At 36.3% G+C, this 14792-nt stretch overlaps 1 long non-coding RNA gene across 1 annotated transcript; it reads left to right on the top strand.

The window, feature by feature from the left end:
• Positions 1-1110: 1110 nt before the first annotated feature.
• Positions 1111-11575, top strand: LOC135184224 (uncharacterized). Its single transcript, XR_010305919.1, has 3 exons — positions 1111-1216; positions 4115-4300; positions 11353-11575. It is a non-coding gene; the product is annotated as an uncharacterized LOC135184224 (long non-coding RNA).
• The last annotated feature ends 3217 nt before the right edge of the window (positions 11576-14792 follow it).

The raw sequence follows: 14792 nt of genomic DNA, 5'->3' as shown, positions 1-14792 counted from the left end.
TGTGGCCAGCATAACAATTGCCACCTGAGTGCAATGCAAATGCAGTATGGCCTCTCCTTCCCTTTCACTGTACTTAACAAGCTCCCTAAGCAATCACTTCTGTGAACAGTGAGTGGAACACTAATGGAACCAATAAAACAGAGAACAGTTTGTATCAAGAAATACTTATTTCTTGGTGTCATTTGCACACTAAAATATCCTTAAGTCAAGAATTGAGAGGGCTCCTTATCAAAATAGTACTGTTAGGGAACCATCAGTGTCTTGTAGTGCAATAGGCCTTTTTTTGAAAAGGAATAATTTTATCTGGTATTACTGACTTTTATGAACATAATTTTCAGTTTTCTAATATTAAATAAAACTAAGGACTTCAAAGAGTAATATATGGACAGCACTGAAAATCATGCATTTAAATTCTACCATTTTACATAGAAACAGCAGTGCTGCAGAAGAGCAAGAGCTTTATAAGCAGTCTGTTATACTCAGGCAGCTCTGAGGAGTAGGAATAAACTTTCATTTTAGCTGCAAGATAGGTTAGACAGCTTTTATGTCTCAGAGGAGTATTCACAGGTACACTTTGGTAAACCCTGAACCAATCATTACTTTCTAACAGTCATCACATTACTTGTTTCATAAGGTCAGACTTTACAGCCCAGTTATTACCATAGATAATTTCTTCAGATATATTTTATCTTTCCTGTATATGAATTTTGCAGAATTATGTTTTGGAAATATACTGTAACATGTAGGCAGAAATTGACAATAACTTCAAATACTTAAAAAACCCAATGCAGTAAAAATAAAAGCAGGCAAAAACATAACTGTGACTAAGGATAAAAGAAACAGAAACCCCTGGATTATTAACCACTCAAAGAGACACAAACTTTTAGTACTGTAAACATTAACATTTTTCCCCTGACATTCCATATACTCAAAATCCAAAATAACAAGTGTGAAAACTATATTGTAATAAGAAAGAGGGGAACTATTGTAAATTGTTTCTGTGGGACATAAGCTTTTGAGTCTTGCTCCAAATTCACCTGCTGGAGTGGATATGTTCTTTGCTACCAGAAAAAAAGACCCAAACTTTGGTCCTTTTTACTTCACAGTTAACTGCAAGGAATTCAGAGCAGATGCCTGCCTAAACACAACAAAGGCTTCAAGTTCTGTGACTCGCCATGATAAAATAGCACAACGAACTCAGGACAAGAAGAATCAGGTAGGTTGTATTGATTCAAGGTTGTATGAGACCATCACTCGTGTAAACCTAGATGAAATTATGTAAGAAAAATAGCAGGTGGAAGAAATCAGAGTGAATATAGGAAACATAGGAAACCTGGTGGGGTTAGAAAGGGTGGATCTGAAGGTAAGGCTCTCTCAGTAATTTCTCATCCAAATTATTCTGACTATGAGAATTATCAGATCTTTATGTAATTCCATCATTCTTTGAACACTATAATTTGGAATCCCACAGACCTGGGGTTTTATGAAAACCTCTGCTCCTTCACACCTAATCCTCCATCTCACCGAAGAGCAGGGGATGGGGTGTATGTTACTGGGTGTGCACACTGGAGGGTGCTAGCATTTAGAAAAGTGTACTAATTGTGATGGGGGCTTCCTACCTCAAGAACCAAAATAGAAGATCTGAGGTTTTGTTATCTAGCTGTTGTAGGAGAATAAGCTGCGGCCGTATTTCAGTACTCTAATTTATCATCCAAACTAGACAAAGATCAAGTAAAGCTTTCATGCTTATTCAAAAACTTGAAGTCAGATTATGTTTCCCTTTGCTTATATTATGCTTGCATAATGTACCTATATGCAAATCTGTACCTTATATCTTTTCCTATTTGTTTGTCCTTGTTTCCTTGTGTGTTTATTTCTGTTTTCCTCAGGCTATTTAGAATGTCATTGGGGAGTTAAATAAGATGTATTGCATTTTTGGAAGAAATGTAGTAAAAGATAATATAGCATATTTTGTTCATGCCTGGCTACATTCAACCCTGCTTACATAGGAAAATGCACAATCCAAATTGTAAACAAAAGATCATTTGGAATCAGATTATGCATTAATCATGATACGTAGTCTCATCTGAGATAGAAACAAACAGAAATCTAGTTTTACTGCTCATGGTTTTAGGAAACATTTTTCTTTTTCAAAGAAAATTACTTGATATAATAAAAACATGCTTTAAAAGTAAATGGATTAATTTACCTTTTGTTTCAAGATGAATAAATAATCATAAGTACTGTACTTGGTCCTGAAAGAGGTATAACTCTTTCACACATATTTGTCTTGGAGGTGGAGTTCGACCTTGACTTTGACACTCATGTCTGTGTTCTTTCTGGCTTTTATGGCTGTTTCTTTACCTGGCAGTCCTGTTGGTCACTCTGCATCTGATTCAAAGCCTATCAATGGGGAAATTCTTACTAGCTTCACTGGGCACTTATATCAGACTCTGTTGGTTTGACCCATTTGCTCATAAAGTTTATTGCAAAACTACAAATTTTAATCTCTCTTCTGACCAGAACATTTGTATATTATGTGCACACATTTGTTCATTGACTTTTCCAAGTCTGTTGCATAAGAACTTTTTCTGCATAATGGTAATTTTTATAAAGGTACCATTTCAAAAGATTTGAGAAGCTGTTTGCCTTCTCTGTGCACTAGTGACATAACTTCTTCCTTGACTACCTGTTTTTAACTTCAGTATAAAAGCATTTAAAAAAAAATAAAAACAAAACCCCCTCAAACATCCCAACATTGTATTTAAGTTACAGATTCAGATTGTGTGTGAGTATAGAATTTTCTCTTTTTTGGTGTACGTGTATAAAGCTCCCTAAGTGTTTGCAGGATTGAGGTTTTAATTTGTGAGCCTGATCTGGCTGCACGTACAATTCCAATAAAATTTAATGAACATTATTAAAAGTTTATATGCAGGCAAATAGGGTTGCACATTTGGAGTAGTCATTACTACCCTCCAAAAGAGAAGTAGCTTGAGGTAGTTCCAATTTTCCATTCACAGAAATAAGTGCATTAGGACAGTAAGAGGGAGACTAGGATCCACTCATCTTCAAGACAAAACCCAACAGTGTATTGGGTTTTCAATGAGAACCAAAAGTGCCTATTTTGCAAAATTAAATAAGAGTAGTTCTGTACCTTAGTTCAAAATTATACCTGAAGTATATAATACATGTGCTGTAATAATGTTCAGATTTAGTACTTGTAGAGTGCAAATAGAGATTTGGGCAGCTGTCCTTGAAGAAACAGCTCACTAACACTGGAGTACAGTAAGGAACATAAACATAAAGTACCTTCCCTGTTTTGAGTGAACCATGTCATGGAGTTGTTTCTCAAACACCAATTGATTTTGCTGCTCTGGTTGCGAAGATAGTCTGGTAAAAGACTTTTCACTGAAGTCAGCTGGCAGTGCAAAGCCAGTTTAGCTTCACCTCTTTGTTGCTTTGTCTTATCTTTATCATACACAACCTGGAACAACATACCAGTGCAGGATTTGCTCAACAGAAATTACTGAAACTCAAGTAGTTATTTCTGTGAACTGAGTTCTACACCTGTGCCTTAAGACTGAAGGTCTGAGACCAAAGATTATTGAGATAATCATCTCAATAAGCTGATTTTCTTTTTAAGTCTCACTGGTTACAAGGGAGGTTAGTCCTGCAAATGAAGTTACTCCTGTAGTTAACTCTTTGCCGGATCAGGTATAGTAAACTCTCTAGGGGAGGACCCATGTTTGTTTTTATTTGTCTGTAAAGTCCCATGTATACCTGTGGCACTGTATAAACAAATAATAATAATAGAAACAATAAAAACCATCTAGGGATTAAGCAGGCCTTTTAAAGAGGCCAAATGTTCTTCACATAAATCTTGGATCTAATTTGAGCTCTAATAAGCTCCATTTCCTGGTTTTCCAATATTTTTAAGCTGCATTGCAATAGCTATCTTTTTTTTTTTCAACAGTTGTTTTCAGAGGGCCCTAAGGCAAGTATCTAATCAACCTAATGGAATTTTCCATGCAGTTAAGTGTTTTATTCAGCTCAAAACGTTGTCTTTGATTAGGCTTACCACCTTCTCTTTTGCCCTTTTACATTATTTTGGCAGGCTCTGCAGGTGTAAAAGCTCCATCTCCAAAGCAGCTCCACAGTGTGTGAAGTAACCTTGCTCTGTGTGCCTGCTTTGTTGCCTCTGTGCTGTGGGAGAAAACTTCGGAGCCAGCTCTGCTGTTACAGCCCCAGGTTTGGATCTGCCCGTGCTACATTCTAGACATGCAACAGTCCCTTGTACAAGGTAATCAGATCAGCAAGTATCCTTCTAGTGACTGTGTAGTACTGAATGCAATCCAGGCCAACTACCTTATAACATTTGCCTGGGGTCTGGAACAGTCTTTGCAGTCATGTTGAACCCTTGTTGCTGTACTTCTGCTGAGTCCATAGTAGATTATTAAAACTAGCTCATTTGTGCCTGTGAGAATTACAGTCGTCTTAGATGGCAGTATGTTTTTTTCTGTGGAATATGGCCAGCTCACATACTTTAAACAAACTCTTTTAGCCTCCCAACCTTTTTTTGTCTTGATATTCTAGACTTAAAATTGGTTTAAATAATGTAGGGGTATAACTTATTATGTTTTGCTTAATATTTGCCCATCTTATCAGGTATTGTGAGGATTTAAAAGGTAATATTTATACAACATTTTGAAGATTAAAAGTATTACATAAGTTATAATTATTATCTACATTCATTTTCATGCCTCAGTTGATATACCTTTTTGTCTAAGAGAGTTAATTTAAATTTACCCCCCTTTTTTTTCCCTTTTTTTAATATTACTGTATTATTTAACTTTTAGAGATATCATTTTGGAGAAGAAAGACAGTGTACAGGTTATATTATACTGTGTAGAATGGTTCTTCTCTTTTTTTGTTTTTCATACCATGAAGAACTGATGCTTTCACCATCCCAATTTGCAACCAGGGGTTTATTCATGCCAGAACAGAAGAATAGTTTGTTTGTTCAGGAAATCAGCCAAGATTTAGAAGGCCTAGATTTTCTCCATTTTGATATAGGTTTCCTGTTTGATATTGGAAAAATCACTTAATTTCTTCATGTCTCAGATGGATATTTGTGAAGCAGGAATTGTGTTTCCCTACTATGTACTTGGGTTTTAATATTAGTTTTCTATATTAAGCAATATTCATATCTGTGATAGGAGAACCAATGTACTTCAGAAAGTACTGGTAATCTCCTGTGTGCAAATCACTCATAGGATCCAGTGACCTACAAAGTGGATATGGGCCTATATTTCAGAAATGTGTCCTAATTTAACTCTCAGGAAAACACAAAATCATGGTACAACACATGATCACTCAAAAAGTTTTAAACATAAACATTCATGCTTTTAATAGTTTCTTGATCAGCACGCAATGCTGAAAGTGCAGGTAAGATGAAGATCAAAATTTATCATATTTTAATTTCAGTTATGCTTTTCAAATGGCTCATCTATCCCAGAGGGAACAATGCATAGCAAGATAACGTTACTTAATAGTTCTATTTCTAAAATGCACCCTCTTTTCTCTGTGCATGCAAGTGCTTTACAGCTCAATAAAAAACATTGTGAAACAGGCACTGAAACATTATTCTAAAAATCATTTCACTTTCCACCTTAAATGTAGCCGTTAATGTAATAAAAGAAGGTCTACTACACAAGGAAAGAATGAAAACCAGAAAATTTTATATGAGGGTATAACAGATCATTCCAACTGTGTTGAATTTTCTGTAGTTGCAGACACTGAAATAGGTTGATTGCTCAAGGAGGCAGAAATTTTCTGAATTAATTGCTTTTGGAAGAATGAAGAATGAAGATGAAGTTATAAAATATTAATTCTTTATATTCTGGCAGCTGTTAATCTGCAAAAATTTAAACTATTACTACAAGCAAGACCAGTAGTGTCATTGTATTCCTGTCCAGTTCTAATGGTCTTCCCTTGTACACTTCATACCAAAGGTGAAATATGTACTGCAAAGTACTTGAGGGAAATTTCCTTCTGTAAAGGCAGGAGTTCGATTTTTCAGTTTTTTCAATTCAAGTTTTCCATTTACCTTGCTTTTCTAGTTAAAGGAGTAGAAGATTTTTTTTTTTCTCTTTGTGACCCATTTGTATTTGGAATCTAAATTGGTCTTTTATGAAAATGAGTTAGTTCTAGGTTATCAAGCTGCTTCTTCTAGAATATTTCAAAAGATATTAGGAGATTGTGTCTTACTACCTTAACACATTTGCTTAGATGTGTACCATCTCACATACAGTAAGGCAAATTTTGAAGGTTTTATTTAGTCTTTTTTAAAAGTTGGTATTTGTTTCCTACCAGATCCTAGCTTGTTCTTGGCTATCTCCTTGTTCTTCATTTTAACACAGCTGTGTGCATCCTCAGAGACACTCCACTCAGACCTGAAACTCACTGCTAAAATGTTCCTTACAGTGCAATTCAAACACTGTATATTCTCTGAGTTGGATATCTAGAAAGCAGTTTTCAGGATCCCTCTGTGAATGAAAGATTTCTTATGATCACAGTACATGGTGTCCTTTCATACAAACCTCCTTAGATGTGACTACAGATGAGCTGGACACAAATTTTTAACTTTTAAATAGTACTTTCTTTCTGTTCCGCTTTCCCTTTTTTGCTCACTGTATAGCAGTATTTCATCAGTATTTTTGCCACAGCAGCTCTTAAAGTAGTATTGCAGAATGCATTTTCAACTCTAAGTCTTCAGTTGTAATTTTTTTTCCTCAGAAATACATTCTGCATACAAGTTTGTGTATACATACATACACACGTATAATCACACACCTATGTATATCTATGTAAACAGTGTCCATCAGTGGCTGTAATTCCACTGTATGATGCTCTTCATTTGGTCAAATTAGCTAGGGAACCTTCTTGTAACCAAAAACTATCACTTAGAAGTAGGTAACAATTCGTTTGAGACTGCCCTGAAATAGTTTTAGACTAGATGTAGAAAATCCAAGTGTTAAGGTTTCTCTTCTTTCATACCAACAGATACATTTCATCACACTAATAAAGAGGCACTCAAAAAGAAAGCTTGGAAACTGTGTCCTGCAATTGGTATTTTTACAGATGAGTTATCTTTAAATGTCTAATACAATGGCAGTAGATCTGCACATCAAACAACGTTCTCTTGCCTGATGGTAGCGGTACCTTCTTACAAACATGTTTCCCATAAATACCACATTTTGGTATCTACTGGCTTGTCACATATGCATGTTTTTTAAGCTGCAGATTGCTATCATTGAGCTGCCTAGAGAATTGCTTTTCAACTGAAGCTTCTACAGAGTTTCAAGAGATGAAAATACCTCCAAAATTAGTTTGCCTTTCACATTGTGTGATGATGCAGAAATCATAAAGCAATACTGTCAAATTTTGAGAAAGAATAAGTAACTCCCTTCTAAAATTCCTACACTTAAAACCTGAATCTAAAATTTCTTGTGTGAAAACTTGTTAAATGGTTTGGAACTTTATAAAATATAGTAGTGAAAGCACACTGAGAAATTAATAATAAAAATCTGAGGTGTTGAACAGAGCCTTAATTAGCATAATTTTAATTGTGGATTTGGCAGTTATTAAACTTTCAAGAAAGACACATAGAAATTAAAACCTGGGTAGAAAAGTTTCCATATTAGGAAACCAAACATGTTCTCATTAATCATCAAAGTAAATGCTATCATGCCAGGTAGATCTTGGAGTTAAACAGTTGTATGTAACTCTGAATAGTTTGCAGGAGACAAGATGATGTCAGGAAGTTGAGTCTTGTAGGTTGATGGCAGTGTGGTTAAGTTCCTCAGTTTCAATATGTTGGTGAATATTTTGATGAGTTTGCCACCCATGAGCCCAGAACAGTGATGAGAGACTCCTGATAATGCTTTCAGCTGGGATCAAACTGAAGTAATGAATCCACTGAAGGGCTACTTTGGTCTCAGAAGCCCCAGGAGCTGTTTGTAGTCACTGCCTGGAGTGGTGCCTCATTTGAATATTTCAAAACTAATAATGCTTTCCAAGTGTGAAAAATCTTCACACACAATCCTGAATTTTATGCATCCCCTTCACTGATGGAAGTCTTCCATTAGCTTCCGCTCTGTCTCCTGGGCATCACTTGTGGTAACAATCTTTTTTCATACTTCTCCACTCATCTTTTCCATTACAGAGATGCACTTGGCTTAAGGAATTCATATACTGCCAGAGATTACAAGTATTTGACAGCCAAACTCAACTCTGCATCAGTCCTTAAAGAGAAAAGAAACAAAATGCATGGGTGATACATTGGCTCAGTAGAGTGATTAGCAGTTTTCAAGTTGAATTCAGCAGGGTAGAACTGCCTTCAAAATGTCACTAGCTGTAGTCACCAATGATTCCAAAATTCTAAGAGACTAGGTTGAAAGGCACTTTTAGAGGTTATCTAGTCCAGCCCCCCTGCAATAACTAGATCAGATTGCTCAGAGCCCCAGCAAGGCTGACCTCGAATTTCTCCATAGAAGGGGCCTCCACCACCTACCTGGGGAACCTGTGCCAAGTGTTGCATCATGCTCATAGTAGAGAAATTCTTGCTAATGTCCAATCTATACTTCACTACTTTAAAACCATTGTTGTTTGTGTTATTGCTATATGCCCTTGTAAACAGCCTCTCTTCAGCTTTCTTGGAGGCCTCCTTCAGATACTGAAAGGCTTCTATAAGATGTCTTATCTTCTCCAAATTGAACCCAAACTCCCTCAGCCTATCTTTACAGCAGAGGTGCTTCAGCCTTCTGATTATCCGTAACTGGAAAAATGATGGAGTGGCTCCTTCTGGAGGACATCTGAATATAGACTGGATGTTAGGAGGAAGTTCTTCCCAGAGGGAGTGATTTGCCATTGGAATGGGCTGCCCAGGGAGGTGGTGGAGTTGCTGTCCCTGGAGGTGCTCAAGAAAAGACTGGATGGGGCACTTGGTGCCATGGTCTCGTTGATTGGATAGGGCTGGGTGCTAGGTTTGACTGGATGATCTTGGAGGTCTCTTCCAACCTGGTTGATTGTATAATTCTATAATCTATGTGGACCTCCTTTGGTCCTCTGCTTCAGGTCCATGTCACAGTAAACCAGATGAGGTCTCACAAGAGGAGAGTAGAGGGGCAGAATCACATCTTTCATTCTCTTGGCCAAAATAAGCTTAATGTGGATCCTGCTTCATTAATTTCTGCTGATGAACTTAACCTTGCAAAGGAATTTTCTTCTTATATTTTAATTACTGTCCCAACTAAACTTAGCTTTCCTAAACCAATCTGAGAATTTAAATGAGTTTGCTGTCCATGCACATTTGTAATTTTTGTACTGCTCATTTCTTTTTGATAGTACATTGTTTTATTCTTGCAGATGGGGTTTTTGGGTTGTTTTTTTTTTCTTTGAAGAACAAGAAAAGAAAAACCTGTCACAAAAGTGAATTTTTTTTATTGCATTTCATTTTAAGTCGTCTTTTTAAAGATCTGTCATTTATACAATGACAAGAAAACTTTCTAAATTGGAACTAATTTATGAATTCCTTCTTTTTGGCATAATGTCACTTTGCAAGTTAAAATGATAATGACTGGAGGGATCAAATATGTTTATCTAAAAAAGAAAGAGGGGTTTTAAGGTTCGCTTTCATTAGAAATCTTTGCAAACTCTGTACACAGCAGGTATTATAGATTTTTTGAGTGCAAAAATCCTTTAGGTTAAGAAAAAGCCATAGCTGAGAAAGCTAAAATTTGACAACAGCTCAGAATCTCTTTGTCTAACAACTACAAATGGGTGAAATACCTGTTTTCCACTTAGGTAATTGTTAGAATGAAACTGTATTTTGTTGTTAAACCAACTCTTCAGAGTACTCCATATATGTGAGTGGATTCTTCTCATTCACCCTTCCATTCATGTGTGATCTTTCTATTGCTCAAATATCCACAAAACTGTGGCAGCTGGCATTCTGCATGATGAGGGGTTACAACACCAAGATGCAAAACTGAGCCTTTGCAGCCAGTCATGTAGAATTATGTAACAGAGTGATTTAGGTATATGCATCCAAATGTCTTACAGTGAAACTTCAGTGCACTGGAATCTTTCTAACCTCTGTTTTGTTACAAAGATTGTGCTGCTAAGGAAAAAAGTAATCTGTAGCAAATGAAGTAGAATTAATACCATTGTGCTTACAATATGCCCGCTGCCTGCAGGGGATGTTGTTGACTGATCTAATAATACCATCCTCACACCATTGTAAAATGCATCCATATGTTTCTTATCAAGACCACTGGTGGCACAAGTCCTTGATCCAGACAAATAATAATCTTTAAAGCTGTACAGAAGAAAAGTTTCATTTTGCTGTTGCTTCCTCTTACGCTCCTGAGTTTCTTGTTTCTGCCAGTAGTGTTGGAGTGTCACCATCCTTTCTTTCTTCCAAGAGGCCAGTTATTATTTTTATCCAATGTTCTAATCACTTATGATGTGCTCTTTATCAATGAACTGTTTAGAAGTAGTACAAAGACTGTATTATTCTGTGGTATAGCAAGGAAGAACTGTTTGCCCCACTCATTTTCTTTCAGTGGAAATGTGTTTTTAAAGCAAGTACTCACAAATAAATATTAAATTGTTGGTTTAATGCTATGAAAATGCCATAGAAGATTCTCTAATGCATTGTCTAGGCACACTGAATTGAGTGAAGAATTCAGATTGCAAGTGAATAAGGAACCTATTTCCACCTAATGCAGATATTGAATGGGCTAGTAGTTTCACCTTAACATCATTTTAGCTGTATCTTTTACACTAGAAAATCCTTCTAATATCTGATGCAAGAGCGTATATAAAGATTAGAAACAAAAATATAAATAACGATTCAGTCTACATCATTTACTATTTCAATCACTCTTCTGTTTTTCTGCTTTGACATTCTGAAGAAATCCAGCATTCTCCTTTCACACCAGGTTCAGCTGATCATTGTTATTGAAGGAGATCTAACAGCCAGTGGTGATCTCTGAGTATTTCTCAAAAATGTCTACTGTCACATTCTCATTGTACTACTTTCACTGACTAAACAGAGCTTTAGAGGATCATTTATTTCAGATATGCTCTTAAAAAAAAAAAAGAAATAATATCTTATTCACATGCTTTGTCTGTTTGTCTCTAGAATAATTGAGAGGTTTTTCATCCTTTATAGGCAAAATTTCCAATGCATTTCAAGTGTGATGTGACAAAAGCTGTTCTTTATGTGCAGTACTCATACTGATATTACTGAAGCATAAAATTCAGTACTCTTCTCCATTTTGTACTCAGTGCCTTGAAGATGAAAGCATAAATAGGAAGACTACAATGAGATTGTGCCTGTGAGCTGTTATACAAAGCTTCAAATCATCAATGAAATGTGAAGAGTGAGCACAAGGACAGGTGTGGCAGCTGGCTGGCATAAAAAAAAAGTAAGTTTCATTTCTTTGACATATTTGAAGCACGAGAAGATGGAAGTGTCTGTGATCAATATCATAGCCTTTTCAAAGACAGTAAGTGATCCCAAGATATCTGGATGATATCCACATTTCTTTGGAAGTGATGTAATATGAGGATAATTGAAATCCAATCTCTGGGTAAAGATTTAAGACTAATCTTTATTTTGAGATCAGAGATCTCTCTGGTCACTGTACAGTAGCTGTGTCCCATTTATAGGATCATTTCCTTGACTTGCAAGCTGTATTTCAACTTCTTTTATTCCAAAGATAATCTGAGAAATGTTGAGATGCACTGAGGTGCATACTACTAAGAATCTGTGGTGTTTATATAACATATCCAGGAAGCTTTAATGAAATAGTGAGGCTGTGAAAAAAATATTTCTCAACTAAACTGTGTCACTCAATTATCTGTAGATGTGGGTAAAGATGCCACTGAAAATTTGTATTTAAAACTATTTAAAGTATTTGCAGATGGTTAAGGGGTAGCATTTAGCTTTTTTTAATGAAATCAAACAGTACCACAACTTACACTAGCTATATCAGAGTTGAATTTTGATTAATATTTTTTATTCAATCTTAGAATCTGTTGAAGTAGTTGGCAACATGATACAATGATACATAGTTCTGTGAAAATTCAGTTCCAGCTCCACTTTGGGAACTGAATCCTGTTCCCTTTCCTTTGTGAGTCTCTTCATACAGAGCAAGTTTTAGCATGATGTTAGAGACTGTTACAAGGACTACAACAGGGTGCAAGAAGAATTTTTTATAGTTGTTTCTATTTCTTTACTCATAAGAACGGAATGTGGTAGAAAAGTGATGACACAGTATAGAAAAATTATCTTGTTGGGGTTTTTTTATTTTCAAGAGGGAGGAAGAATAAGTCTGAGGTCTTGAACAGTTGTTTCTTGTTACAAGAATTTTCTTTATATTTGTTGTTCCTTAATAGAAAGGGAAGTATCTGACTACAAGTGACCACAGAAAAAGGTTTTACCTAAAGGCATAACTGTGCATTGCTTGCTTAGTGAGAATGTTGATTTACTACCATGACATCAAGGTGGAATTGCACTGATGACTGAAGAAATGTTTTTTCTTTAGATACACAAATGGATTTTTCATTGAAAGCTTTAGAATTCTGTGCCATTGTAACCAGACATTTTATTTGGAATGCAGTCCTTTTATTTTTTAATGTAATCCTTTTATTTTCAGTGCAGTTAAGAATAGTAGTTTTGGAATGTTCTGCCCCCACCTTGTACTATTGCTACTGGCTTGTAATATTGCCATGTTGAAGTATGGAGATATTGACCTTTTAACTGGTTTTACATCATTCTTCTGATTGAGATGTCTATTTATCTTGCAAATATTTGAGCATGGACACCAAGCAGGGTGGCTCTGGATATTATTTTAGTGCAGATTTTTCAAGTTTAGTATGAGTACAATTTCTTTTTGTACTACCACTGTATACATGTCTACTATGGCCAAGTAATGTTTTGACTGAATATACAGAGTAAAGTCTGCTAGAGTCATAGCTTTTTTTGATGCAGTTGTAGTAATGCCAGTGGAACTTCTTGAATCATCCAGCTGGTTAAAGGTTAAAAAGCCTCAGACAAGCTACCCTGGTACTTACCAGCAGAAGTGTCAAAGATTCTTTTTCTTCTATTACTTTTTGTTTTTAAAGAAATATAGTTTAGCAAAAGTCTGTCATGCCCTAGAAGGTTTGTGCAGACAGATGGTAGTTAGCAAATAGAATTATGGGCAGAAAGGGCTCAGTCCGCGCAGCCTTTATATAAGAACATCTGCTTGAATTACAGGTCATACATAAATTGTGTGTGTGTGTGTGTGCTTGTTTTTTGTAGCAGATTCTTCCCCTCCACTCTCTGCTCCCTACATCTTACATGATACTACAACAACAACAAAAAGCTAATTAGTACTTCCAGCCCTCCTCCCGCTGCCATTGGTGAAACTTGATATGTTTACCAAAAAATAATTACGACATTCCATTCATAAATCTTTAGCACTGTCAGCATTATACTGATGGAATTATGATGTCCTGGTACAAATTGTCTGACCTGCTTTATGTTCCCCAGCACATAATTAAGGTGGCGGTGTGTTAAAGGAAGTAATTTTGTTCAAAGCTTTGGCACCGGCCGTGCAATCTCTTTTGCTCATATTACCAAGTTACCAGTGGATGTAAGGGACTGCACTGTGTTTAACTCTGAGACTAGACATATCCTTGTAGCCCTGAGCACAGGGCTTTGAACAATACATGCGAAATTAAAAATAATGCTCTGTGCAGTGACTTTGTGAGTATTTGAGTGAGGATCTCCTGAGGATTTGAGTGAGCAAATAAATTAGTGAATGATGGCAAGAAAAGCTTAAAACAAGAAATGGGGTTCTTGTCACAGATATTTTGAAACATAGCTTGTTTTCTTGCTTCATAATCTTTGTTCTTTGAAGATAGAAGTTTTAGGAGTCTCTATCAGGCTTTTGAAACTTTGATAGCAAATCACATTTTATCAACAGAGTGTGCCTTCTGAGTAGTAATTGTAGGGAATCATAGTAGCATACACTTCTAGAAAAAATAGCACTGGCAATATAGGATGCTGATCCCACAGAAAACTGAGGTGTGCCTCACTGAAGTTCCTCAGTAATCACATGACATTGAGAAGTGCACTTCAGTCACACAAATGTCTTCCTTGCCATTTGCAGTCATGCATGAGTCTGTTGGCTATAAGATGGATCTGAGTCTTTCTCATGTATTCTTCAATGACTTCCAGGTGCAACTTGTATTTGCAAAATAATCTTGGAATATTAGGTTGTCAGATTTGGTTGAACATTAAAAAGTTGATAAAATGTGTGATTGCTAATAAGGTAAATGTGACTAAACAGATTTTCTCTATCCCTGTGAAGCTTGATGTGAGGTTTGGATGGATGACAAAAAATTAGAATGGTCTAGACTAGAAGTGGTTGTATCCAGGTGGGGGTTGGTCTCTTCTCCCAGACAACCAGCAATAGAACAAGGGGACACAGTCTCAAGTTGTGCCAGGGGAGGTATAGGCTGGATGTTAGGAGGAAGTTCTTCACAGAGAGAGTGATTTGCCATTGGAATGGGCTGCCCAGGGAGGTGGTGGAGTCGCCATCCCTGGAGGTGTTCAAGAAAAGACTAGATGAGGCACTTGGTGCCATGGTCTAGTTGACTGGATAGGGCTGGGTGATAGGTTGGACTGGATGATCTTGGAGGTCTCTTCCAACCTGGTTGATTCTATGATCATCCAG

The sequence above is a fragment of the Pogoniulus pusillus genome, chromosome 20 (assembly GCF_015220805.1).
Source record: "Pogoniulus pusillus isolate bPogPus1 chromosome 20, bPogPus1.pri, whole genome shotgun sequence".
NCBI lineage: Eukaryota > Metazoa > Chordata > Aves > Piciformes > Lybiidae > Pogoniulus > Pogoniulus pusillus.
Note: the sequence above shows the minus strand (reverse complement) of the source record. Positions and strands in the feature narration are given on the sequence as shown.